At 38.7% G+C, this 27,377-nt stretch overlaps 1 long non-coding RNA gene and 1 other non-coding gene across 2 annotated transcripts; one reads left to right on the top strand and one right to left on the bottom strand.

Moving 5' to 3' along the window:
• Positions 1 to 2,919: 2,919 nt before the first annotated feature.
• On the bottom strand, positions 2,920 to 3,035 carry LOC112423411 (U5 spliceosomal RNA). Its single transcript, XR_003013884.1, has one exon. It is a non-coding gene; the product is annotated as a U5 spliceosomal RNA (small nuclear RNA).
• A 5,405-nt stretch (positions 3,036 to 8,440) lies between these two features.
• On the top strand, positions 8,441 to 26,530 carry LOC105463321 (uncharacterized). Its single transcript, XR_976260.2, has 4 exons — positions 8,441 to 8,507; positions 18,761 to 18,894; positions 22,894 to 23,527; positions 26,223 to 26,530. It is a non-coding gene; the product is annotated as an uncharacterized lncRNA (long non-coding RNA).
• Positions 26,531 to 27,377: the final 847 nt, after the last annotated feature.

Here is a 27,377-nt window from a genome sequence, read left to right as displayed (position 1 = left end):
GATATCTACCCAAAGGAAAAGAAACCATTTAATCAAAAAGACAGCTTGCACTTTTATGTTTATTGCAGCCCTATTCACAATAGCAAAGTCATGGAATCAACCTAAGCGTCAATCAAGAGTAGACTGGGTAAAGAAAATGTGGTGTTTAGTTTTTTAAAAAACGTGATGTTTAATGTTTAAAAGAAAATGTGGTATTAATATATACCATGGACTACCACACAACCATAAAAAAGAATGAAATCATGTCTTTTACAGTAACATGGATGTAGGTGGAGACCATTATCTTAAGTGAAATAACTCAGAAACAGAAAATAAAATATCACGCGTTCTGCCTTAAAAGTGGGAGCTAAACAATGGGTACTCTTGGACATTAAGATGGCAACAATAGACACTGAGGACTCCAAAAGTGGGAGGGTAAGAAGGGGGCGAGGTTAAAAGTCTACCTTTTGGGTGCTATGTTCACTACTTGGGTGATAGGTTCACTCGAAGTCCAAACCCCATCATTATGCAATATACTCGTGTAACCAACATGCGCATGAACCTATAATTTAAAAAAAAATAAGAAAAAGAGAAAATGATGTGATCAATAGTTATATGCAGGGAAGAAAGTGTTTTAATATGAGGTCTCAATCAGTAATATGGAGAGCATGAACCTCAGTCTGCACATTCAGATATATAGAAGAAATAACTTTTTAAATTTTGGTAAGGTAACATAATTTTTTTTCCCTTATTCCATTTTTCTGCAATGCTGAGGCACTGGGAGTTTCTGATCTTGGCTACCATTTATTCACCCTGTGGTAACTACAGACATTTCCCTGGTCCTATGTCCACTATGATCACTGCTTAGGGTTTCTAATCCCTGACTGCAAGAACAAGGCTCTTTGAAGTCCAGCTTTCTGAGCTGCTTCTGTCCCTGGTCAGCACAACAGGACAACATGCTGGTGCAGGGCAGTCCGTGGGTTGCCCAAGGCCCAGTGGTCACACTTTGCAGCTGTTTCTACTCTGCATCATGCTGCCTTCTTCGTGCCCCAAATGGAAGAGTGAAGTGGGTAAATGAGTGAAGTGTACCAGTTGAAAGATAAAAGGTGCTGTCACTATTTAGCTCCATCTAATTGTTGCCATAAAGGAATTTGGGCTCAGGGTGCCAGATAGTCTGATATTTAAAGAAAATCCTGAAGTGATCATTGTTATGTGGTATCTCCTGGTATTAACTGCATATAACAAAGACAAAATTTTAAAGTATATTAAGGTGAAATGAAACATATCTGTCGGCCAGCTTTACAGCCTGCCAGTTTGTAAGCTCTGACTTAGTTAATTTTATGTGTGTGTGGGTTGAGGGGGAGGGGATATAAAGAGCAAAGCAGAACAAAGAATAAAAAGAAATATTGGAACCAAAGCTTGATCCAGGAGTTTTTAAAAAATATTATCCCCATGAAAAAGAGGGAATAAAGGATAATATAAAACTTAAAGAAAACGACATTTTTCAATCTGGTTTCAAATGAGGGCAGTTTCTATGTGTCAAATAATCATCCAGTCAATAAATAGTGCCTTGCCTAGAGTTCAGAGCCCAGAGTCTGGGACGACCTAGGGTATTACAACTGAAAAGGAGATAGGAATGGAAAGAGAACTCAATAGGAGAGGGCTGTGAGACTCCAAGAAGTCAGTTTACAGAGATGTAAGCAAGCAGGCTTTCTTCTCTGTCTGATGACAATTTTGAATGTTAGGTTTATCTTCCGACTGAAAAGGAAAAGCAATTGAAATTCACAAGCATTTCTTTACTTACTTTGAATATGATACCATTCAGAGAGTAATCACGAACCCTCCCACTCAGACATAATCACCGTTCTCTGAGTTTAGCTCCTAAAATGTTAATTAAAACAATATGTTAAACTTAGGGTCTAAAAAATGAGCAAGGGACAGAGGAATGCAAGGCTTGCTAGATGAATATAGGTCACTGGGGAGCCAATGAGGAAGAAGATTTCTACACAGCTGTCCCTTGTGCTGTCAGTCAGCCTTCTAGAGCAATGCTGTAGCTTTACTGGGAAAGGGCCAGATTCAAGATCATATTTAGGAGATAGGCCAGGGAGTTGGTCTAAAGTTCTCCATACTATGAGATCTACCTTTCCTTTTGGATGGCATGCAAGAGGGCATTTGGGGAATGCACAAGAGTAAAGAAGTATTTATAGTTAAAGCTCTTGTTGAAGGCGAGAAAAACAAAACAAAGTCCAAAACCAACTCTAACAGATCTAAAACAAGAGTAGAAACATTTGCTCACATAATAGAACAGTCAAGGATAGGATTGTTGTAGCTCTCTCCAGGGTCTCAAATGATCTTATCAGGACTTAGTTACTCTTCTCTCTTGACCCTAACTAGACACTTGCCCAGAAGTTCCAGGTTAACACTGAAATTTCAGGTTCAAGTTCAATGGAAAAGAGAGCATCACATCCCAGTGGTTCAAAACTAAGCTCCAAAATTAACTCTGCTTGCACCAAAACAAACTGCATGCCAACACTTGATTCAATCCTGTGACTAAGGGAATATTAGCACTTTGACTGGCTGGGACTAGGTCAGGCCGAATAATTCAACATTGGAGATTTTCTGCATTTTTTTTTTAAAATCCCACCAGTTCTTTTTCTCTTTATACTTTAGTTTGAGTCCTTTGCATTGATCTGTCTTTCAGTTAATGGAAATTGTGTCCTATCGACTGTTTAAATCAATCTGTTGCATTCTTACTTTCATATATTACATTTTAAAATTTTAGAATGTCCATTTGATTCTTTTGTTATAGATTCACCCCAGACATGTACAAGCATGTTTAAAGAAGCATTCTTCAAAATAGATAAAACTAGAACCTCAATACTTTTTAAAAATTATGTTAATAATCTTAATTATTCTTATATATATAAAATAATATATAGAGACCCTTGCCAAAATAAGGCCTCAAAAATTGATTTAAGACTTAGAATTGTTCCTCTCCATGAAAATCATTAGTAAAAGGAGAAACATTTATATGATCTGTAAAGAAACTGGAGAATCAAAATAATTTCTATAAAAAGTAGAATAGATAAATTATCTGTTATATTCATAGAATGAGATACCACGTTGTAATGAAAATGAATGAACTATAACTACATCCAATATCATGGATGAAAGTTAAAAACTTAAGACAAAGCAGGCAAGTTATTCACCCTGTGAAAACTACTGACATTTTCTTGGTCCTATGTCCCCTAACGGGTCATTGCTTAGGATTTCTAATCCCTGACTGCAGGAACAAGGCTCTTTGAAGTCCAGCATTCTGAGCTGCTTCGGTTCCTGGTCAGAACAACAGGACAACATGCTGGTGCAGGGCAGTCCATGGGCTTCCCAAGGCCCGGTGGTCACACTTTGCAGCTGTTTCTACTCTGTATCATGCTGCCTTCTTCGGGCTCCAAGTGAGTGAAGTGGAATCACAAAATAATGTGTGATTACATTTATGTAAAGTTCAGAAACAGACTAAAATAGCTAGGGACCTATATTAAGGTAGCAAAAATATAAACAAAAGCAAGGAAACAATTATGAACAAAGCCAGGATACATACTTTTGGATAGATATAGTATATTTTGCAATAAAGAAAGCATACAATAAAGGAAAGAGGTAATCACGGGTTTTGGCAAACCCATGAGAACATAAGCAGTTTACTTCTGCCTTTTACCTCTATAGTATCTTCTGCTGCCTCCTTTCAACACTATCACAAACTTTCCACAGTGATGCTCTCTCTTTGTGGCCTGAACTCTCCACTCCTGTCCTAGACAAGTAGTAAGTAATGGTTTCTCCTGCAGCCCTCTGTCACTGGACAGAAAAGTCAGTGTGTACTCTAGAAAGAGTTATTCACATGTCTCTATAATCAGTATGATAGATAGGTTCCAGGAGCAAATATGAGATAAACCATAGCTGCAAGGAAGCTGGAAATAAGACAAATGAGATTGTGCCCTGGGAGTCACACTACAAAATCAGATAATGAATTTAAACAGAGTTGTAAATTCCCGCTAAATAATAGGTAAGATTCTTTTAGTATTTGCTAAGGCTAATTTGTGAAAATTATTACATACATAATCCTTACAACAATTTTGCAAATTAAATGAGGTTATTTTCTTAATATTGCAATGGAGGAAACTGATTTTTGGACATTTTCAATGAAGTCCTCAGGGTCACATGGCCAGAAAGTGGCAGAACTGAGATCGTCTAGCTCTCAAGCCCTTGTCCTGAACTCTCACATTATAATATCCTTACAAAGAAGGTGCAGTGGCTCCCAGGCCTGAGCAAGACTGGAGAATTTCATCATCTATGATATAATTTAGCAACAGAAGTGTGGCCAATCAGAGTGACTTGGGAGGCCCAATCTGGGCATATTTCAGGAAGAGAAGGTCCTGCCAATCGACTGTTTCTCATGATCCTTTAGGGTTAAGGATATTTCTACAGGGAGCGTGGATAGATCAGGCTTGCTTAGCCTCATGATACTAGACATTTTAATTATGCAGATAATCTCTTGTCCTCTGAATTCTTGTTTAGCAAGCAGCTTTCTGGTTATAAGTTGACTTTCCAAGAAAAACACATTAGAATTTGGAGTCTGTGTCAATGTGAATATTCTGGTGTGTGTGAGAGCTTTTATTTATCATTGTCTACAAATATATTGGCATTATTTGTACAAAAGTTTTGTGAGCTATGGAAATGTGAATTTTCTCATTAGAGGTTGGATTTTGAAAGCTGGATCTACAAAAATCTGATTTCTGAGTCTAGAAGACTGAAGACCGGTCTCTGAACATTGGCAAATTCATTAAAGTAAAGTTATTATGTAAAACCTTTTGAACAATAAGCCACTGACCCTTTTGTATTCAGAATTTAAACCTGGTGTGGGGTTTAGCTTTTCTACTTAACTCCCGTAAGTGTATCAGTTCACTTTATCTGGTGACTGTCACACTATAAGGCAGAATAAACCATGAAGTCATTAAATTTCAGTAAAGTGATATGGTAGGGAGAGGTTCAGAGGAGTGCTGTAGACTGAATTATTTTCCACCCCAAATTCCCATGTTAAAGCTCTAACCTCTGCTGGGCGCGGTGGCTCACGCCTGTAATCCCAGCACTTTGGGAGGCAGAGTTGGGCGGATCACGAGGTCAGGAGATTGAGATCATCCTGGCTAACACAGTGAAACCCCATCTCTACTAAAAATACAAAAAATTAGCCAGGCATGGTGGCAGGCGCCTGTAGTCCCAGCTACTGGGGAAGCTGAGGAAGGAGAATGGCGTGAACCTGGGAGGCGGAGCTTGCAGTGAGCCGAGATGGTGTCACTGCACTCCAGCCTGGGCGACAGAGCGAGACTCCGTCTCAAAAAAACAAACAACAACAACAACAACAACAACAACAACAAAAAGCTCTAACCTCCAACATGATGATATTTGGAGGTGGAACCTTTTGGGAGGTAATAGGTTATGAGGAAATCATGAGGGTGGGGTCCTCTTGATGAGATTTGTGCCCTTATAAGAAGAGACGTCAGAGAGAGCTTGCTTCCATTCTCTCTGTGTGCACAAAGAGGTCACGAAACCACACAGTGAGACGGTTGACATAGATAAGCAAGGACATCTATAATGCCCTCACTAGAACTTGACCATACTGACACCCTGATCATGGGTTTCTAGCTTCAACAACTGTGAGAAAATAAATTTCTGTGGTTTAAGCCACCCAGGCTATAATATTTTGTTATGGCAGCCTTAGCAGACTAATCCAAGGGGTCAATGGAAAATAAGGAGGCAATTTTCCTTTGAGTGACTGAGATGCTATGGCAGGGGTAGGACAGGCTCAAGAGACCTAAAAGGCCAGCCCAGGAACATAAAGAACCCAGAGAACATCATCTTAAAAAGAAGAAATTTGAAAAATTCCCTTTGCTTCATTTAGGACTGTCTTATATTTGGTATTCTGCACCAGGCCTCTCCTCTTAGATTTTTCTGTTTTCTGCATCTGTTTTATTCAGTGGAAGAGTTGCACTAGTGTCATCAACACTCAGAGCACTTTTAGAAAGTAAAAAATTTGACTCACTAAAAATGCTTCATTACATAGTATTCCTTTCACAGACCATTCTTTCCTTTCTGGAAAAGAATCAGGTTATAAAACCCAGGGAATGTAGTTAGCAGGACTTTTAAATGGTGTTTGATTTTTTAAAAGCCTAAGCATCCGACCATGGTTTTTCCAAGTCAAACAGCAGTTTTAAAACTAAGAAGCTTTGAAGTCAGAGGCCTGTAACGCTGTGAGCTACTCTCTTTCTCCTGCTCTCTCTCCTGAAATAGTAGGTGAGATCAGATGAGAAAATTCATACAGATACTGTTTGTGTTTCTCGACATAGAAGGTCATTTCTTAAGCGTCTGCCCTATAAACCTTACTTGGGTTCTATAATGCACTGAGACACTTTTTTGAAATATATAAGAAAAAAATTCAGTGGGCTGAGGAAAACTTATGTAACCACACTGTTATTACTTTTAAACATGAAAAATGTCATTTTCCCTTTACTTTTCAAATAATGAACAGAAAGACCCAGGCTTTCTGAAGGTTACCTAGCAAGCCAAGACCAACACTGATTTTAAAGTCACAAAGATAGAGGCCTCTTTAAAGAATGCAAAGTCCCCAATAATAACAGCTATCTTTTATGTTGTACTTACAACATACCAATTACTTTACTTACTATCTTACTTTATTTTTCACTGTTGCAGGATACCCTCAATGAGATATTTGTAATGGATAAATAAAGTGAAGTTCAGAGTGGTTAAGTAACTGGACCAAGACACATTACTCATTAAGAGGCTGTGTCAGAATATAAAACTAACTCTCTGACTCTGAAATCCACCTTCTCTCCACTATGCCATGTGAGATGCATAATAATATCTATATTTCTGGACACACTCAGTAAATCTGTTAATAACTACATTTTAATTTTAGAATAGTAGAGAACTTTCAGTGAGACTAAGAATGATCCAATGACTTGAATGTTTTTTATAACCATAGACATTTTTTTTTTCTAAGCAAAGCTGATTTTTGAAAATGGTAGTGCGTGTTTGCCAGGAAGGCAGAAAAGCTAGAGACATTGAGGACTGTGTTTTACCAGAAGGTTCTAATCATGCCATGGTAACCAAACATTAAGGTACTGACCTGCATAACTAACAGTGATCATAATAATGCACACTTATAGAGTACTTTTCAGGTTGGAGATAAGTTGTTTGGAAGAAGACAAGACAACTGGATCAGAAAAGAAGCCACACCATATAGTGAGATTAGCTTTCTCTGGGAAATGCTTAGATCAAAGTTTCTATAGAGACTGTGAGGAATTCTATGTTACCAATTGTCACCAGGAAAGCAGTCTACCGCAAAATGCAATAAATACAAAAGGAGTTGGAAATTGGGAATTGGCTTGTTATAACAATGTGTGAAATGAAGAGTGCTGAAGTGGAGGTAGTTAAAAATAATCAGAGTGGGAGGAGTATTACCTGGAGAAATAGAGGTATAAGGGTGGATTTGTGAGCAGCCTACTGCATTAAAGAAAGAAGGGCGTTTGGTCTGTTTGACAGATCTATCGCCACAGGGGAGGAAAGTGGTCAATTAGTTTGCTTTATCTTCATAATGCTCCCAGGATAATCCAACTCCTTGGCCCTGTTTTTACACTCTCTAAGCAACCTTCTGATGGCGACTGGGTTTCTCAAATAGATTTCTTTCCTTGGAAGGAAATGAGTAGACAGACTGGCATGATTCGATCTGCTTGGCAGTGTGATCTCTCACTGTAGATTAAGATTTTGGCTCGGGTGATGGGTGCACCAAAATCTCACAAATCACCACTAAAGAATTTAATCATGCTTTGGGAGGCCAAGACGGGCGGATCACGAAGTCAGGAGATTGAGTCCATCCTGGCTAACCCGGTGAAACCCCGTCTCTACTAAAAAAATACAAAAAACTAGCTGGGCATGGTGGCGGGCACCTGTAGTCCCAGCTGCTCGGGAGGCTGAGGCAGGAGAATGGCGTAAACCCGGGAAGCGGAGCTTGCAGTGAGCTGAGATCTGGCCACTGCACTCCAGGCTGGGTGACAGAGTGAGACTCCGTCTCAAAAAAAAAAAAAAAGAATTTAATCATGCAAGCAAATATCACCTGTACCCCAATAACTTATGGAAAAAAATATTTTGGCTCCTGTATTTGGTATAATTGAGTGATTTGAGTCGGGTCCCTTTGGGCCTGACTTCTCAAGGCCTTGAGTCTATAGAACTGACAATAGCAACCACTTACATTTGTATAGTAGTTTATAGTTGATAAGCCTTCTGACCGATGTCATATCATTTAGTCACAATGTGTCTGTGAGTTAGTTATTATGATCTCTGTCTAATAAGACTTGAAAAAGTTAAGTGAATTTCTCAAGGTCATCTAGTAAGAGGAATACAAGACACAAAACCTAGTGCTTCTGAGGCTACATTCAGAGCTTCTGCACTACCAGGGACAGGTCAGTACACAAATGTGTAAGAACTCATGACATTGAGTTTGCAACAAATTGCAGGCTTACCAATATCTTGCTACAAGAGATATTGTAGCAATATCCTTTATCTGTTTCTAGAAAAAGGAGGTATTTTTTTAAGCTTATTTAACTGTCACCTCCAATTTCTCCATTCTCCATCTAGCCATAGGAAACCCACTAACCAGAAACCTACTTTCTGACTCTATAGATTTGCCTATTTTTGACATTCCACATAAATGGAATCGTACAATGCGTGGTCCTTTGTGTCTGGCTTCTTTCACTTAGTATAATGTTTTCAAGGTTCATCCAAGTTGCAGCATGTTATCAGTGTTTTAATCCTTTTTTATTGTCAAATAATATTCCATTGTGTGGATCTACCACAGTTGGTTATCCAGTCATCAACTGGTGGGCATTTTGGTTGTTTCCACTTTTTGACTATTGTGAATAGTGCTGCTATAAACCTTCATGTACAAGTTGTCTTGTGAACCTGTGTTTTCATTTATTTGGGGTATATAACTAATATATAGTTATTGCTGTATATTAGTTATATAGAGTGGAATTGCTGGATTGTATAACTCTATATGTTTAACCATTTGAGAACTGCCATATTGTTTTCCAAAGTGGCTATTCATATTATATTCCTACCAACAGTATATGAGAGCTCCAATTTTCCATAGGCTTACCAATACATGTTGTTATCTGACTTTTTGATTATAGCTATCCTAGTGGGTATGAAGTGGTGTCTCATTATGATTTTGATTTATATTTCCCTGATGGCTAATGATGCTGAACATCTTTTTATATGCTTACTGGTCCTTTGTGTATCTTCTTTGGGGAAATGTGTATCCAAATCCTTCGTCCATTTTCAAATGGGGTTGTTTGTCTTTTTGTTATTGAGTTGTACCAGTTCTTTGTATATTCTGGATATGAGTCCCTTATCAAATACATAATTTGAAAAAACCTTAGTCTCATTTTATAGGTTGTCTTTCACTCTCTTGACTGTGTCCTTTGTTTTACAATAGTTTTTAATTTTGATGATAACCACCAATGTATCTATATTTTTCTTTTATTATTGTGCTTTTGGTGTAAGGATGGATATTTTTGGATAAGGAAAAAAGTTGATTACATGTTTAAATGGCATTATTACTTCCAGGTAAAGTATAAAAGAAAGCACAGTTTCTGAGGATAAGTGTCTGCTTTTATAGAGTTTGCATTGTGATGAAAGAAAAAGTAAAGAAAGAAAAAAAGATAGAACACAATAAGGAAAGGACAGAAAAAGGGTTAAGAGTAAATATTAAAACAAATTTCAACCATACCTTACTCCTAGCAATGTTTATTATTGTCCCATTTCTTTGTAGAACAAACATCGTATCAGCAAAGTAAATCTATCAAATATTTACATTTGAATTTTTCCACATTTTTCTAGGCATGGAAACAACTATGACTATATTGTACATTTTTCTTTAAAACAAGTATAGGTCAGATGAGTTGTCCAAATATGTTTGTATATGATTTAGTGATTGATTTGAAATTATTTTATGTATGTATCATTACTAAAATAGCACCTTGGTTTATGTAGAGGTCTTAAAACTTCTTCTGAACATTCTGTAGTCTCTTTTTACAAAACAAGATATATGTACCTTCCACCCTTTACACAATTAGATTTCTTTCCTCATCTGTTGACAGGTATTTCATGAGTCACATCTGTAATATCCAGTAATTTGCTGCAAGAAATAGTGCTGATTTCATTAGAAAATAATTTGTCTTTCAAAACACTTCTTCAATACTCTAAACAATTTCTAATAATATAACTTAATAATATATAATCAAGGAAAATGCGAGGTACAGCAAAGGAAAAATAAACAAATTCAGCTCAATGTTAAATGAAGAAGACACTTTCCCTGAGATTATCCTCAACTCAAGTGAAGGAATGGATCAACAATTTTAATCTATGAATTTTTGTATGTATATGTGTGTGTAATTGCGATGTTTATGGTTGCTCTGTACCTAGGTTTATACCTAGGTTTAGTTTTATTTACTCATCAAAATTAAATTCTGAAGTGTTGATGGGGCACATATTCTAGGAGTACTAGGATGGTTACAGAATTCAAACGACAAGGCTTAAGCTCTTAATCAAAGTTGTAACTAAACTGTTACTTTTTGGGGGAAATATCTATCAAACCATTTAAACCTAAGCATGCAAACACTATATTTAAGATGGCAATATAGGCATAAACCAAACTGGAGTTATGATTTCTGACCTCCCTGTTTCTTTTCTTTTTTGAGACAGAGTCTCGCTCTGTCACCTAGGCTGGAGTTCAATGGCGCGATCTCGGGTCACTGCAAGCTCCGCCTCCTGGGTTCAAGTGATTCTCCTGCCTTAGCCTCCTGAGTAACTGGGATTACAGACACACATCACCATGTTCAGCCAATTTTTGTATTTTTAGTAGAGATGGGGTTTCATCATGTTGGTCAAGCTGATCTCGAACCCCTGACCTCAGGTGATCCACCTGCTTTGGCCTCCGAAAGTACTGGGATTACAGGCATTGAGCCACCATGCCCGGCCTTCCCTGTTTATTTTCAATTTTTCTCTTTCAACTAATTCCAACCTTTTTTCTATGCACACTTTTTTACTAGAAAGTTCTTCTGTGGCTGATGCTGCTTGTCTAATATGAAATCCAAATCTTCCTAGGTTTTGGGCCAGTTTCCCAGAATGTGGGATATTTTTGTAACAAAGTGACTAGAAGTTTTTTTCCCTCTTACATCTAATTGATTTGTTTTTCTAAAATTTAACTCTTTCAGTTGCCAGAAACACACACACACACACACACACACACACACACACACACACACACATACACACACAATTTGAGCTCTTATTTCTTCTGTTTAGTTTAGTTTCTTCTGTTTCTTGTTTTTCAGCCATTTCATTTTGCTTCCGAAAATCAGGAGCAAATGCTCATAATGCACAGGGTGCTCATGCTCTCAAAAGAATCCTGTAGGCAAAGCAGGTGGCCTGATGCAAGCAAGTCAGAGCTCTCTTAACTGAACTCCGCTTTGCTTACTTGATCCAATTAAAAAAAAAAAACAAAAACAAACAAACAAAAAAACCCACAGAAATGTCCCTTGGATGTTGGACAATTACTGCCCTTGTGCCACTTTCTAGTTCACTCCCTCACTTCTTCCACCATTGAGGCGTATGCTCCCCAATAGTCTGCTGTTTTGAAACTTAGCCTGTTCGTGCCATTTGAACTCATTATTATAACTATGTAATTTAATAGAATAGTGGGGAAACCAAAGAAGAAATGATTACAAAAAGAAAAGGGTTTTGTTTTTATGAAAATAAAATTAAACGTTTTGGAAAGAGTTTAAATTTTACTTAAAATTAGTAAGGAAAATGAACCAATAAGTTTGGGAAAAGACAACAAAAGTAGAGTTATTTAACTAAGTCTGAATTTAAAAATGGCCTAGTTGCATTTACTCATAAATGTGTATTATCTTATCCTACAAACGTTTACTGAGCATTTACTATGTATAATAAATAGCTGAGTAGGTAGGAATATAAAAACAAGTAAATCACAGATGTTAAGATAATAAAGTCTAGAGGGGAAAGAAGTTGTGTGAACATGAATATTGCAAGAAAATGTCATGGCTATATTAAAGGAGGGTTTTTTAAAGCCTGGAAATGTTTAAACAAACATGTGTTATTGGCTCCCAAGGGACATTTAAAAATAATGATTTGTCTCCTCTGATGATATGCAATGTTTTATCAATATAAAACGTTTGAAAAACGGAGAAAAATGTAAAGAAGAAAATAAAAACCATATCCAATTCGATTACCCAGAGAATTACTATATTTTTTTTGGTGGATTTTCTCTCAATCTTCTTTTTCTTGTTCTTTAAACATTATGTGTTTGTGTGTGTGTGTGTGTGTGTGTGTGTGCATGTGTGTGTAACATGCTATATAAATTATATCATTTTCATTGTATTATATTATTTAACACTAAAATTATATAATACACATTATAAGTACTCATGCACAAAGCATTTTCTTTTTACAATATTGGCATAATTTTGTCTCCCTTTAATAGATTTTAAAACGTATTAATGACAACATAGCATTTAAGCACAATTTTTAAATTATTAAATATCTATATTGAGAACAATTACATAAATAAACAATATTAGACTTAAAGGTGTCAGCCCAGGAGAAATTTCTTTTTAGTTTTAATTTTAATTTTAAGTTTCGGGTACACGTACAGGATGTGCAGCTTTGTTACATACGTAAATATGTGCCATGGTGGTTTGCTGCACCTATCAACCCATTACCTAAGCCCAGCATGCATTAACTATCTTTCCTCATGCTCTTCCTCCCCCTACCCCACCCCCTGACAGGCCCCAGTGTGTATTGTTCCCCTGTCTATGTCCATATGTTCTCATTGTTCAGCTTCCACTTGTAAGTGAGAACATGTGATGTTTGGTTTTCTGTTTCTGCATTAGTTTGCTGAGAATAATGGCTTCCAGCACCATCCATGTCCCTGCAAAAAACATGATCTTGTTCCTTTTGATGGCTGCATAGTATTCCATGGTATATATGTATCACATTTTCTTCATTCAGTCTATCACTGATGAGCATTTTAGTTGATTCCATGTCCTTGCTATTGTGAATAGTGCTGCAATGAACATACGTATCTTTGTAATAGAATGATTTATATTCCTTTGGGTATATACCCAGTAATAGAATTGCTGAGTCAAATGGTATTTCTGGTTCTAAATCTTTCAGTACCCACCATGCTGTCTTCCACAATGGTTGAACTAGTTTATATTCCCACCAACAGTGTAAAAGCATTCCTATTTCTCCACAACTTTGCCAGCATCTGTCATTTCTTGACTTTTTAATAAACACCATTCTGACAGATGTGAGATGGTATCTCATTGTGGTTTTGATTTGCATTTCTCTAATTATCAGTGATGTTGAGCTTTTTTTTTCAAATGTTTGTTGACCACATGAATGTCTTCTTTTGAGAAGTGTCTGTTCGTGTCCTTTGCCCACTTTTTAATGGGGTCATTTGTTTTTTTCTTGTAAATTTGTTTAAGTTCCTTGTAGATTCTGGATATTAGACCTTCGTCAGATGGATATATTGCAAAAATTTTCTCCCTTTCTGTAGGTTACCTGTTTGCTCTGATGATAGTTTCTTTTACTGTGCAGAAACTCTTTAGTTTAATTGGATCCCATTTGTCAATTTTTGCTTTTGTTGCAATTGCTTTTGGGGATTTCGTCATGAAATCTTTGCCAGTGCCTATGTCCTGAAGGGTATTGTCTAGATTTTCTTCTAGGATTTTTTTTTTAATCATTTTGGGTTTTAAATTTAAGTCTTAATTCATTTTGAGCTAATTTTTGTGTAAGGTGTAAGGAAGGGGTCCAGTTTTAATTTTCTGCATATGGCTAGCCAGTTTTCCCAGCACCATTTATTAAATAGGGAATCCTTTCCCCATTGCTTGCTTTTGTCAGGTTTGTCAAAGATCAGATGGTTGTAGATGTGTAGTCTTATTTATGAGTTCTCTATTCTGTTCCGTTGGTCTATGTGTCTGTATTTGTACCAGTACCATGCTGTTTTGGTTACTGAAGCCTTGTAGCATAGTTTGAAGTCCAGTATCATGATGCCTCCAGCTTTGTTCTTTATGCTTATGTTCTTTATGCTTAGGAAGGTCTTGGCTACACAAGTTCTTTATTGTTTCCATATGAATTTTAAATAATTTCTTCTAATTCTGTGAAGAATGCCAATGCTAGTTTAATAGGAATATCATTGGATCTATAAATTAATTTGAGCAGTATGGCCATTTCCATGATATTGATTCTTCCTATCCATGAGCATGGAATGTATTTCCATTTGTTTGTGTCCTCTCTGATTTATTTGAGCGGTGGTTTTTAGTTTTTCTTGAAGAGTAACTTCACTTCACTTGTTAGCTGTATCCTAGGTATTTTATTCTATTTGTAGCAATTGTGAATGCGAGTTTATTCATGATTTGGCTCTCTGCTTGCCTGTTGTTGGTGTATAGGAATGCTTGTGACTTTTGCACATTGATTTTGTATCCTGAGACTTTGGTGAAGTTGCTTATCAGCATAAGAAGCTTTTGGGCTGAGACAATGGGGTTTTCTAGTATAGGATCATGTCATCTGCAAACAAAGATAATTTGATTTCCTCTCTTCCTATTCAAATACGCTTTATTTCTTTCTCTTGCCTGATTGCCCTGGCCAGAACTTCCAATACTGTGTTGAATAGGAGTGGTAAGAGAGGGCATCCTTGTCATTTACAGGTTTCCAGTGAGAATGTTTTCAGCTTTTGCCCATTCAGTATAATATTGGCTGTGGGTTTGTTATAAATGACTCTTATTATTTTGAGGTATGTTCCTTCAATGCCTGGTTTGTTGAGAGTTTTTAACATGAAGGGTTGTTGAATTTTATTGAAGATCTTTTTTTTGCATCTGTTGAGATAATCATGTGGTTTTTGTCTTTAGATTTGTTTATGTGATGAATTATGTTTATTGATTTGCATATGTTGAAGTAGCCTTGCATCCCAGGGATGAAGCCAACTTGATTGTGGCAGATAAGCTTTTTGACATGCTGCTATATTCAGTTTGCCAGTATTTTGGGGGGAATTTTTGCATTGATGTTGATCAGGGATATTGGCTTGAAGTTTTCTTTTTTTGTTGTAGCTCTGCCAGGTTTTGGTATCAGGATGATGCTGGCCTCATATAATGAGTTAGGGAAGAGTCCCTTCTTTTCAATTGTTTAGAATAGTTTCAGAAGAAAGGATATCAGCTCCTCTTTGTACTTCTGGTAGAATTCAGCTATAAATTCATCTGGTCCTGGGCTTTTATTGGTTGGTAGACTATTTATTACTGCCTCAATTTTAGAACGTGTTATTTGTCTCTTCAGGGATTCAGCTTCTTTGAGGTTCTGTCTTGGGAGGGTATATGTGTCCAGGAATTGATCAATTTCTTCTAGACTTTCTACTTTATTTGTATAGAGCTGTTTATAGTATTCTCTGCTGGGTGTCTGTATTTTTATGGGGTCAGTGGTGATATCCTTTTTATCATTTTTTATTGTGTCTATTTGATTCCTTTTTCTTTTCCTTTTTATTAGTCTAGCTTGTAGTCTATTTTATTAATGTTTTCAAAAACCCCACTCCTGGATTCATTGATTGTTTTTGAAGGGTTTTTCATGTCTCTGTCTCCTTCAGTTCTGCCCTGAGCTTGGTTATTTCTTGTCTTCTGCTAGGTTTGTGGTTTGTTTGCTCTTGGTTCTCCAGTTCTTTTAATTGAGATGTTAGGTTGTTAGCTTGAGATTTTTCTAGCTTTTTGATGTGGGCATTTAGCGCTATAAATTTCCCTCTTAACACTGCTGTAGCTGTGCCCCAGAGATTCTGGTACATGGTCTTTTTGTTCTCATTGGTTTCAAGGAACTTGGTTTCTGCCAACATTTTTTTTTATTTACCCATGAGTCATTCAGGAGCAGATTGTTCAATTTCCATGTAGCTGTGTGGCTTTGAGTGCGTTTCTTAATCTTGAGTTCTAATTTGATTGTGCTGTGGTCTGAGAGATTGTTTGTTATGATTTCAGTTCTTCTGCATTTGGTGAGGAGCGATTTATTTCCAATTATGTGATCAATTATAGAGCAAGTACCATGTGACACTGAAAAGAATGTATATTCTGTTGTTTTTGGGTGCAGAGTTCAATGATGGCAGCGGGCCCTCCCCTCGAATTCGGTCTTATTAGACAGTCTCCAGCCTGCTGCGCTGGCCAGAGGAGATTCCAAGCCAGTGGGTTTAGCTTATGGGATTCTTTGGCAGTGGGGCCCGCTCAGCGAGGCAACTTGGCTCCCTGGCTTCAGTCCCCTTCCCACAGGAGTGGACGGACCTCCTGTGTCACCAGAAATCCCAGAGTCTGAGTATGCAAAAACTCCTGTCTCAGTGCCTACTGAGCTTCTGCCCACCTGAGCAGCTGCTGTGAGTCTGCATAGCTCTGTGCTTGGGAATCAAGGCCCTGGTGGTGTGGGCTCATGAGGAGACATCCTACTCTGTGGGTTGCAAGGATCCATGGGAAATCATGGTTTTCAGGGAGGGGTGGCATAATCCCTCACCACCTCCCTTGGCTGAGGGAGGGAGCTCCCTTTGCCCCATGCAGCTCCTGGGTGGGCCATTGCTCCACCCTACTTTTCCTCACTCTCTGTGAATCATGCCATCTGCCCAATCAGTCCCCATGAGAGAACCTTGGTACCTCAACTGAAGATGCAAAATTCACTCACCCTTTTCATCCTTCTTGGTGGGAGCCACAGAATGGAGCTATTTCTGTTTGGCCATCTTGGCTGTTCCCTAGGAGAAATTAAAAAACAAAACAAAACAAAAAACAGAAAAAGGAGTTACAGGCCAGGTACAGTGGCTTATGTCTGTAATCCCAGCACTTTGGGAGGCTGAGGTGGGTGAATCACTTGACGTCAGGAGTTCGAGACCAGCCTGGCCAATATGGTGAAACCCTGTCTCTACAAAAAATACAAAAATTAGCAGGATGTGGTGGTGCACACCTGTAATTCCAGCTACTCAGGAGGCTAAGGTGAGAGAATTGCTTGAAAACCCAGGAGATGGAGGTTGCAGTGAGCTGAGATTGTACCACTGCCCTCCAGTCTAGGTGACAGAGTGAGGCTCTGTCTTAAAAAAAAAAAAAAAAAAATTATGATAAGTGACAAGTATTTGGATTACATTGTAGAGAAGCCACTGATTTTTTTTCACATCAGTTGACCCTTTTGAAGTAATCGGAGCCACAGTGACATGGCAGGACATTGCAGATCAAAGCAACTCACACACAGCATTATGTGTATGTATTTAGGAAGTATGTGTTAGTATTTAAGAAGGCATTTTCACTTCTATGAAATAGCTAACATCCACTTTTGAGAGAAGATTCTCACTAATCTTGCAGATTAATGTCCATCGCCTTCCTTGCACTTTCTTTTCCTCGCTGAGAAATAACATCAAGGAGAGGAAAACCAAGCTGTGGTGAAGCTGAATGTCAGTGGTGAGACAACTGCCAGGTGCCCGCAGGGCAGAGTGGGGTCCAGAGCTGATTCAAGGCTCAAGGAGGTTGTGGTGGCCAATGGCCAGTCTTCTCACATTTTGTCTCTCAGAAAGAGGGCTCTGATGTGCTCATCTACCAGATGTGTTTTCAATGAAACTCAGCCTTGTGATTCTATGGGCACAGATATTATGTCTGTGAAACAATGGATGCTGACTTGCTTTGAAAGTCTGAAGTTCAATGCATTATGATCTGCTGACTATTCTTAAGGAGTAGGTACATCTGGAACCTTTCTTTCTGTACTGCTTCATCAGGCTTTCACCATTGAACACTGTCTTCTCCCACAAGAAAATTTGCTGGGGCTTTGATGAGGGACCCTGATCGGAGACCCTGTGCTCACAGGGAAATAGAGGCAGGGCCCCTGGGCCAGGTCTAGAGGAAGGCTGTCCCTCACTCTGTGCACTGGGAGCTTTCAGAGCTTTGTGCAGGTGCCTCGCCCAGGCATCCTGCACACTGGTGTAGATAACATCACAAGTTAGTGGCTTTATGAACCAGCCAACGCCCTCAGGTCTCTTTCTGGGAATCCTTCAGCCTCTTCTTGAATCACCTCCTTTTATTGTTCCAGCTCTGGACTTTGTTCTTAGTCTCCACTCCTCCCTGGAAACAGAACCCTAATTCTTCACTTGATTTCCTGTCACATGTTCTCCTGGATTTGTTTAATGATTAGAGATGATTCTCTCTAACTATGGGTACAGTTCAGAGGCAGGTGACCTGTCTGGAGCTTGGCTTAATGCTCTCCTGTTGCTGTCTTAATATTCCCAATAATATTTGAAAAAGGATCCTGCATTTTCATTTTGCAAATGACTCCACAATTTATGTAACCTGTCCTGTCTGTGACACCTAGCCACAACAAGCCAACTTAGCCCATTGCCATGGCTACCCCCAAATACCAGCCTGGCTGAGGCCCTGGGCAGAGGTGAGTCAGACTGATGAGGCTGAGGTCCCTACTCTTTCTCTCCTTGCCAAAATGGGCACAACTGTACTCGTAGCTAGAGGGAATCAGTGATGCCCACTGAGGCTGCCATGGGGAAGTCAGGAGTTGAGAGCTAATTTAATAACATTTGAATTGAGATGTTGGGAGCTAACACTGGTTCAATCTTTCCTTCTTGCAGACAGGCTTTAATGAAGAACAAAGAAAGGAAATAAAGCAGCAGCCAGCAGCCATTCTCCACCTCCACAGCTTTGAAACCTAAAGGAGACCTGAGCTGGTGTGAGGGAGATTTAAACTGAATAAGTTTAGACTTCTGTGAGTTTTGGATAGCGTTAGGTTTTTACTTATTTATTAGTGCCTTATTACTTAGTAGTAATCATGTGAACTATGAGTTCTGTCCAATATTCACTGAGAGGTAGAGAAAGAACAAGTTGAGGGTGTAGGTTTGAAGAGACAGTGGCAAGAGGAAAAAAGTTGATTTTTTGCTTGCACCCTATTGAATCCAGCTTATTTAATAGACTAGATTCAAGAGCCTTACTTCCTGAAGGCCAGTGGGAGGATGAGCAAGCGGATCATGAGGGCGTAACTCAAATTAGACCACAAAGCCTACTCTTGTTATTCATGAGGCTAGCCCCAAAATAATGCAAGGATTTATCTAGTTCCTACTAAAATAACAACTACCATTTTTAAGGTGTTTACTATGTTTTATGAATTATATAATTTCCACCTCACAATGAGATATTTTAATAAGTTGTGTGTGAGAAAGACTAAAGTCACTAAGTCATAGCGTGGGTGAGTATAGAAGCCAGCACTGAAAACCAGGCTTATCAAACTCTGGAGCTTATGCTCTCAACCATTACCTTATTCTGTCCTTAAAGGAGCTAAAAAACTGAGTTCAGATTTTTCAGCATGCCTTTTTAGGCAGTCTTTTTTGTAATACTCATATATAATAACCACTAAAATTAGCATCATTTTCAACCAAACAAAAGCAATGAAATACCTTTCTCACTTCCTTTCCCCTATTCTCTTGCTCTTTCATATTTATACATAAAAACCATAAAACAAACAACAAACAACGCACTCAAACTGATTACAATAAAGTTAAAATTTGAGCATATGTATAGTTTTTGAAAATCCCATTCAGCTGGAAAAACAAAAGAAAGAAAAAATGTTTTAACCTAGTCTGTTGTCTGTATCAAGTTCCGGATGGTGAAGGAAACCATAGAGAGAATTACTGTTCTAGAGAAAATTTGATCAGCAAGGAAGAAGTTCGTAGTAAAGCAGGACAGGACTGTATTGTCCCTAGTCAGATGTAACCCCAGAGTTCCAGGAAATAGCATAAAGCTAAGAGAATAGAATTAGGATCTCAGAACTGCAAATGACCATGGGAATAAGAGGACTGTATCTGAGAAACAGATGTAGCTCTCTCCATCAATCTTGGTTTACGTAAGAACAGGCAAATTACGTGAAAGAATAAATACTTGAACCAGGAATTACATGGACTTGGACGAATGGTATGAAATAGGCTGATATTCAGAATAAACAAAGGTTTATACAGTCTCTCCCTAATCCCAGCTCAAGCACCTTACACACTCAACATTTTCAAAGATGAGGACACCCTTCTCAACCCTGGATGAAGTTTGGAGAAAGGCTGTCTATCAATTTTTGGGAATGGAAGAGGCCAGGCTCACTTTTCCAGTCTCACGGATGATAGGGGCAGCAGAGAGACCAGCTGACTCAATAACTGCACTCAGGGAACCTTGATTTGGTCCTTTGGTGATTCTCCTACAAATTTCACGCTGTCTGGACCAGAGAAAGGAAGCACATTCAGAACACAGAATAGGATTTTAATAATAATTTTTAATAGAGAAGAAGTACATTTCCCTCCACCCCACCCCTATCCTTTATGATATGTGGTGGAAAAGAGTTGTAATAATCAGAATTATTTTCTAGCAGAGGGATGTGATTTTTGAGGGGAAATCTTTAGCCCATTTGGAGAAGGTGAGACCCTAAGTAAGGAAATTGCACAGTGAGAACCTCAGACATATCTACCTCAGAAGGCCATTGTGGGTGTGAAATGCTAAGATCTGTAAAGCACGGGGAACAATGCTTGGCGTGCAGTAGAATATCGCAATTTTCTATTGTTGTCTTCTATAGGATCTTGCTCAGAATGAATTTCAAGAAGTCTTTTGTCTGCTATAACTACATTCTCTCCTTTTTGAAAATGAAAACAACATTTGCCCGTCTGTAAAGACTTTTCATATCTGTCCTCTTTGTCTGTCTCTAAAAACCAGAAAACAAAAACCCAGCTCTCCTGTGGGTACTCCATGCTGTTTGCAAGCAGGAGAATATAATTCATGAGGACCAAGGAGAGTTGCATACAATTTACAATTCCCTTCTCTATTTCTGAACTTCAGTTGTTTTCCTCTCAAAATTGAACTTTGCACCGTTAATACCACTGGCATTGATAGAGAAACTTGAGTGGAATGGACATTTGGTAGTTTATTCTTTATATTATCCATTCCCCAAAACTAAGTATATGCTTTTCTTGTTCTTGTTTCTTCTTCAGAGTTTAAATGACATTTTAATAGCTCTTAACATCTTATATAAAGGTGTCTAGGGAGGCACTGCTCTGCCTGCCATGCCATTCCAACCCCTCCCCCTTAGGGGGGGAGTGAGGACTTCTGAGAGGTAGCGTGGAGGGTGAGTTTGGGCAATAGCCCATCATACTCACCCTGAAAGGCAGCCCCATTTGCTAAAACAAGGGGGTCGAGAGAGAACACAGGAAGAGCTGAAGGAAGATCTTCCTCAGCTCAGACCCTAATGCCAGCCAGTTCCTTCTTCACACACCCCTCTGCCTCTTTAGAACCTGAGTCTTCTCTTCTAGAAGAAGGTTAGAGACATCACATGATGGCTTAATTCAGTCCAATCATGGATGAAACACTGAAATCCACCAAGGAAAGGAAATTTGTGAAAATCAGTATAGAATCTGTAAAAGTACAAGTTATATGAATATCGAACACATAAAGTCAAAGCTTACTTGAATATGTGTGGGGAAAATTCCCTGAGAACATACCCTGTGATAGCACAAATCCAATTAACACAGAGTTGGGAACAGGTATTTGTTCTGGGCTAACATTTCCCACGTGCTGTCGCAACTGGGAGAATTAAGCCCATCCTATGTGACTCCTCTGGAAGAAGACTCTTGAAAGCCTGCTCCTGGTTTCCTGCAGACTTTGCCACTTGAATCTTTTTCCTGTGTCGATTATGCTTAGTATCTTTTAGCTGTAGTAAGTCATGACTACGAGGATCACTATAGGTTGAGTCCTGTGAGTCCTTGTAGGGAATCATCAAACCTGAGCGTTGTCTTGGGAACCCCCAACTCAGTATCCTTGAAATGTTCCCTATCTCCTGAGTCATTTCAGGGGCTAGTTCACTGCATAAATGTTTCTGGTAGGGACAGAGAACTGTTTCCACACTATGTATCAATTTCTGGCCCTGCATAGACTAAATGAGAGGGGTGGCCATGTTAATTGACCCAAGGTGTAAAATTAATGATTTTTTATCCAAGTTTTCTCCTGAACATAAATATTATAGAAGAATGACTTCGAACTTAATTATTCAGCTATGGGATCCTTTATGTGTAGAAAATCCTTATGGGAAGGCCAATACATGAAATATTTCAAAGTAAGGCTGCTCTGGTTGGGGAAACCCTCAGCACCTTACCTGTTCATTGTCCTTCCCCCTTTCTGACATCAAGCTGGAAAATTAGACTTGGCGCTTACTTTAAAAAGAAAACTGTATACCATAAGTGAGAGCATTATGCAAGTTTATGTCCTTACAGAGGGAAATAGATGGTAAAGTAATTGCCTTATTTACTAGTTAACTTACAAATGAAATACCAAAATTAGGTTATGAAAACATCATGTTCATTTCTTTAATCAGAAAGGAAACTGAACATGAGAAAGTCATAGATGGCATAGCTAAGGGCAAAACTGAAGTCTCACTTCTGTATGTGACTGTTGTCCCTTAGCACAGGAAAAAGAAAGTAGGGAACTAATTGGTTTTTAAAGTATCTATTATAAGCACACTATGTATTATTTCTTGTAATGTTTAGATAGCCATGAGAGGTACTTTCCCTCCATTTTACCAGGAGGCAAATCCTCACATTGTTGCAGAGTTGGGATTTGAATCCAACTCTGACTCATTGCCACAACATACTGAACCTCTCAGTGTCAGTCTGTCAGATCATTCACTATTTGACCCAACTATCTGGCTTACTAACCTCATGTGCTGTGTTTCTTTCTCTTCTAGCTGCTAAAGTCTTTTTATCTGCATGAAGAATGGCTGGAAGGCCCTACTTCTGTATGCCCTGCAAAACAGATAGATTAGGGGAAAGACATCTGATCATCCCTCTTCAAATAGAAGGCATTGAAATCTGGATGAGCATGTAACCAAAAATATCCTCAATGGTTCGGCAGTCCTTGCTAAACTGAGCATGCAGGAAATGTGCTTTAATTACCACTGGCCACGTCCATCTGAAAGATATTTTGCTGTTTGTGACTGTTTCTTAGTTAGCCTGATGCTTTTGTTTAAAAAGTTGGTTCCTGATAGCTGCTTGTCAGCCTGAGTTTCCTAATTGGCTCCAGTTTTTCTGTGTTTCTTAAAGTTGCGCTTCAGTGAATCCTGAAAGCATTTCCTCTTTCCTCCCAGCTCATGATTATCCCACTTCAGCTAGTCACACAACAGCTGTCTGGGATCCAGCTGTCACCCTCCAATGCACGTGAGCAGTCCAGCAGAACGACATTCCTGTGTACCCTGGCTTCACTCCAAGACTGGGGGGTGACATTACTCCCCTCGGATGATGGAGGATTGACGAATGAAGGAAGTGAGGACAAAGTTCATAGCTGTAAACACCCCATCCATCAGCAAGGTGTAGTTCTAACAGGTGACAGATATTTGAACAGCAGAGATAACGTGTACTTTTATTTTTATTTATTCACTCTCTCAAGGCTTAAAGACAACAGTGAGATAGCATACACTTCTCCACACTGGCTATGAAACATGCTGGGAAGAAGGGGATTCAACTCTAGACAGAAAAAAGGTGGGGCACCAGGAAACCGGTCAGCACGGCATAAAGGTCAGAGTAGTCAACAGAAAGAAGTACACCACTCATTAGCAAAGACCAAGACCAAGAAGAGAAGCAAAATAGATTCAGTTTGGGTCCACACTGGACTCAAGAGGGTTTTTTTGTTTGTTTTTGTTTTTGAGATGGAGTTTCACTCTTGTTGCCCAGGCTGGAGTGCAATGGCACCATCTTAGCTCACCGCAACCTCTGCCTCCGGGTTTTAGCGATTCTCCTGCCTCCTGCCTCAGCCTCATGAGTAGCTGGGATTACAGGCATGTGCCACCATGCCTGGCTAATTTTTGTATTTTTAGTAGAGATGGTGTTTCTCCATGTTGGCCAGGCTGGTCTAGAACTCCTGACCTCAAGTGATCTCCCTGCCTCAGCCACCCAAAATGCTGGAATTACAGGTGTGAGCCACTGCACCTGACCAAGAGGTTATTTTAAAGGATTATTAAAAGGATTGTCAATTTAGCTAGTATTGTACATTTCCTTGCAACCTAAGAAGTATGCATCATTAATTCTGTTTTATAGGTGAGAAAATCATGGCTCTGAGAATTTAAGACCTTTGCCCATGGTAATATCATTAGTAAGTGGTAGAGCCAGGTTATGAACCCGGTTCAGCTGAACTGAAAGCAGGTGCCAATCAACTATGCCACACTGTGATCAAAACCAAGGCAGCAGTATCAAGGTGCAATTCTAAAACAGAACTCTTTATGGTCTCCCAGAAATGAGTCTTCCTTTGTTCTTTCTTTATCTTAGTTACTGGCACCAGGATTCATGCGTGCCAAGTCTGAAACCTGGGACCCATCTTGATGCCTGCTTCTCCCTCACTCTTCAAGATTCATCTCATACACTACCTCCTTTACAAGTCTTCCTTTACCTCCAGGTTAAATACTTCCTCGATTGCATCCTGTTAACATATTATGTGCATATTTTCCTCTTCCACTTTACTTGGGCATCTCTAGAGATTAGAGAGGCATTCCACACATCTTTGTATCTCCATCACATAGCAAATAAATGCCACATAGTTCGTACTTTAAGTGACTAATTGAAATAATAGATAGGATGGATGGATGAATGAACGAATGGATACCAGAATATAAAGAAATGTATGTTTCCTTTCCATTTTTTTTTTCTTTTTAGCATTAACTAGAAGAGAATTTTTCACCCAGGAATGTTGAATATTATAGTGGACATTGTCTTTGGTGGCAGTTTTACAAGATGTGTAGGAGGGAAATAACAAGTACACAATATGTTTACAGTTTTAACAATTACTAATTAAGTACTTTGGATGGCCATAGGCTACCAGATGTTATTAAGGAAAGCAATGACTTCTCCAGGATACTTAATAAACATTCAATTATGGAAAGCTACTTTGGGTATTAAGGATGCCAAAATTCATATTGAAGATTCTTCAAGGGCTGCATTTGTTTTCCTGGCATAGATATGGTATACATGTGCTTTCTGGATCCTCTCCCTTCAATTATACAGCTTAACAGAAGTCACTTGGCAAGTTTAGGACTAACTGTGGCTGATCAGCTCAACCTGTTTGTCTCAATGTGATGCCTGAGCCCCATGGAATTGTTTCTGCTTGCTTCATACACCTGGGGAATAAATATGCATTTTTCCAAATAAATGTTTGAGAAGAACACTTTTCTTACTAACAGAAAGTCCAGAATCACTCCCTTAATTTTTTTTCCACAACTAATTTTCCACAATCTTGAGGGTTTGATTATTTTGGGAAGGGGGACTGGGATTAGCACTGCTTCCAAATGTCAAATACAAAGCAAACCAGAATAGTGGATGAGTCCACTGCTGCCCTTGCTTCTTGCTGCTGCAGTCAGTTGTCAGATGGTTGGTGAATGGCCTGCTGTCTCTCCAGGACTCACTGGTGCCCTCTTAGAATCCTAGGCTGAAACTCTTCATTTCACACCCATATGGCCGGAGGCTTTTCTGAAAGGACAGCCACTGAGCTAAGATACATGGTGATGCTGGCTTCAGTTACCCTCTCTGCTGGAACCAGCCCTTCCACCAATTCTTAAGACCTTGTATAGAATGAGGGTCATCAAAACTGACTTCCTTTGAACAATGTGGAGTTTTTGATGCTCTTTCCTGTCTTGTCAAAGCCACTTGGCCCACTGGATTCTCTAATTTACAGTCTCAGAGAACTAGGGATTATGTCTGCCTTCTTGCCTCCAAATCCTTAGGTTCCTATACAAATAAATCCTCTTTTCGTCAGAAATCACTGCTTTTCAGAATATTCTGAGGAAGAACATGTCTCTCGCCCTTCACCTGCAGCAGTGAGTATTATACAATGAGAAGGTCAGCTCCAGTGCTCTATGTTCCTCCCTGTGTCTGTCTCCATATCGCTATGTTTATCTGCATCTCTATCTCACTCTATCTCTTTCTCTATATCCTTGTAACAATTGTTCATTACCCACAGGGAGGATCATCAGATTTTCATTAGCACAGATTTTATCACCAGTATCTTTAACACAGATTTTCATTAACACAGATTTTATCACCAGTATCATTGGTCACAAGATGAATGGTGTTGGAACCTAAGGGTAGACTAACCCACGCTATTGTAATTACGAGAGAAGCCTATCAACTGATTGAACTGCAGATTGTCTTATGATGAGCTGAACATCCATGAGAAGACCGTCTCTCAAATATTTATATTTACTAAAAACTGTACTTTTTCTTAACTGGGTGTTGTTTATCTTACAAACACTGTGAATGTAACATTGGATTGATTTCTTCTTGGCTGAAAAATTCAGAATTAAATGAACAGAACCTCACAGTAAGCATGTATTTATTCTAATATTTCCCCTGATTTATCAAAAAAAGTTTTTTTAAATTCTATTGAGTGGATCCATTTTCTAATACATCTTTAAAATGTTAAATTTTAAATATTTTTGGATAAAAATTATGTCACAAAAACCATGAGGGGTTTCTAGTATCTTCTTTGTATAAAAGCAACAATTTTTTTTCTTTCCAACTTTTATTTTAGGTTCAAGGGGTACATGTGCAGGTTTGTTACATGGGTAAATTGCATGTCATGGGGGTTTGCTGTACAGATAATTTTATCACCCCATAATCAGCATAGTATCCAATATGTAGTTTTTCAGTCTTCTCTCCTTCACCCTCAAAAAAGCTTCATTGTCTGTCATTCCCTTCTTTGTGTCCATGTGTACCCAATGTGTAGCTTAAAGGTGAAAACATGTCGTATTGTGTTTTCTGTTCCTGAATTATTTTGCTTAAGCTAATGACCTCCAATTCTATCTATGTTTCTGCAAAGGACATGATTTTATTCTTTTTTTTTTTTATAGCTGCATAGTATTCCATGGTGTATATGTACCACACATTGTTTATACAGTCCACCATTGATGAGCATCTAGGTTGATTCCCTGTTTTGTCATTGTCATTAGCGCTGCAGTGAACATATGTGTGCATGTGTCTTTATGGCAGAAGGATTTATATCCCTTTGGGGTATATACCCAGTAAGGGGACTACTAGGTTGAATGGTAGTTCTATTTTAAGGTTTTTTTTTGTTGTTGTTGTTGTTGTTTTTTTTGAGTCGGAGTCTCGCTCTGTCGCCCAGGCTGGAGTGCAGTGGCCGGATCTCAGCTCACTGCAAGCTCCGCCTCCCGGGTTTACGCCATTCTCC

Source organism: Macaca nemestrina, chromosome 3 (genome assembly GCF_043159975.1).
Source record: "Macaca nemestrina isolate mMacNem1 chromosome 3, mMacNem.hap1, whole genome shotgun sequence".
NCBI lineage: Eukaryota > Metazoa > Chordata > Mammalia > Primates > Cercopithecidae > Macaca > Macaca nemestrina.
Note: the sequence above shows the minus strand (reverse complement) of the source record. Positions and strands in the feature narration are given on the sequence as shown.